Source organism: Octopus bimaculoides, chromosome 22 (assembly GCF_001194135.2).
Source record: "Octopus bimaculoides isolate UCB-OBI-ISO-001 chromosome 22, ASM119413v2, whole genome shotgun sequence".
NCBI classification, from domain to species: Eukaryota; Metazoa; Mollusca; class Cephalopoda; order Octopoda; family Octopodidae; genus Octopus; species Octopus bimaculoides.
In genome coordinates, this window is record NC_069002.1 from 7,228,629 (window position 1) to 7,230,945 (window position 2,317).

The following is a 2,317-nucleotide window of genomic DNA, read 5'->3' on the forward strand; positions in this document are numbered from 1 at the left end:
TATATATATATATATATATATGTATATATATATATATATATATATATATACATATATGTGTGTGTGTGTTTGTATTCTATATATGTACCATATATTCATTCTACATCCCTTGATCGTGTAACAGTTGGTAGTCGTGTGATAGAGGTGGTGTGTTTTGTGTTGCCTCGACCCTGCTTTAATTGGACAGATCAATACATAATAACTGTCATTCCTTTATCGATATCCTTAGTTCATTCTCAGACAATAAAACATAGGTGTCGGTGGTTATTTTGTACAAACCTGGCTTACCCACAGAACGGTCCCATTCCTAACATTTCATTTGACAATTTATCATATAACACCTATCTCTGTATTGTTTTTACTCGTAGAACTTATCTAATAAATGATATAATGACATTCATGATGTTCCTGAGTTCTCCGGAGTGAATGCAAAATTGTGAAAGCGATTAAGAAATGGTCATAGATGATTTTTCGCTAAGATTAAAGTTTTATTTATTGTTAGGACTATAGTTTATGACATACTTAATACTAAGGCTATGGTTAGTGTTGGATTTAAAAGTATGCTTACTGTTAATTTTACCGTTTTACAGATTTTTGTCAACGAACAGCAGCCATTGGATTCTCTGAAATCATAACATAGATTTAGATCAATTTACAATGGATATAAATTTTGCTAACAGCTGGGATCTACATAATTTAATGAAAGGTGTGTTGGAGTAATAAAATGTGGAGTAGCTGAGAGAGCGAGAGAGCAAAGGGTCAAAAGAAATAATTGTAGATTAATATTGATAGAAACAGAGGTGGCAGAGAATGGAATACGACGTAAACAGTATCAAATTTGTTAGAAAAAATGCAAGGTTTAAAGTTCCCAGAAATTCATTAGTGTTTGACATATGTGGATAAGACTTCTGAAAATCGAAACCTTGTTCGTAGGTATAGGTTGACGCAGAACCAACATTATTTTGCCGCAGACAATTCTGTGTAGTGAAAGCAGTGATTTGTACTATCCGTCTTTAGATTATACCTCATTCGAATTTTTCCTGGCATTTGGTGGACAGCCGATATCTAAGTCTGATTCATTTATGGGCAGTTGATATCTGAGATCGAGGTTTGAGTTCAAGGTCTGAACATGGGAATTTAATTTTTAGATTTGGGGTCGAATGTGATGCGCAGCTTTTGAGCCTGATAACAAGATGAAAAACACTAGACAGAAACATTATATACTCATCACTTTGATTGCGTTCACCGTTTTTGTGCCAATTCGAATGTGATTTATTCTCAAAGTTGGACTTTTCTGTAGGTAGAACTGTCCTGATATTCAGTGTTCTCACTATTTGCCTACTCTTGCTGTCTTGTTGTGATTCAGACCAAAAAAGTAGATCCAATTTTGACCACTCCGACTTTTATTCAGATAGAATGTATCTAGAGGTATTTTAAGCAATGTCTACTTTGACAATGATTTCAGTACTATTTGGCTGCTATACCTAGTATACCCAGCTTATTAGCACGCCCTAGAATTTAAATCCAGGTCAATTAATCTCTAACCCACCAATCATGAAATATGACCCAGCCATGACCACCCTGTCTCTGTTGTTTATTGTGTATACCTAGAACTATTTAATCCCGTGTCACGTTTATTTAGTGGAATTTTGTTCCCAATTCTAGCAACATGGGTGACCACAATGCGGGTCCTTTGTTATCGCAATAGCTGAGGTTATTATCACGAGTATGCAGAACAGAATACATACTATTCATTAAAATTTGTGGCTGATCTATGCATGTGATCGCTTTATATATTGAAGATATTAATGACTTTTCTTTAAAAACAAACAAGCAGCAATTTCATCTTTCTTTACTCATTAAACTTCTTCTGGTAAACTATCATTCAGTCATGCCAATAGTAAGCAGTATATATATTCTCTCTCGTCACCAATGTATACGTGCTTGTGTGAGTGTTTGTGTGTGTGTATGTGAGTGTGGGCAATATATGTCTATGGGCGAATTAGTAACTCGTACGAACGCACAGAAGTAATGACTTTGATTCGGAATAAAGCTTCTTCATTCAAACCTTCTTCCGTTATAAATTTCTTTTTGTATGAATTCTACATACATTAGCAGATTTCCACAAGTATATCCAGCATAAGGAGTATACCTGCAGCAGCATAATAGCATATGGTAGCCGATAACCGTAGAGGAGCTATGCAATGCACGTTACAAGTTTGTAACTTACACACACACACACACACACACACACACACACACACACACACACACACACACACATATAAATATATATATATATATATATATATATATA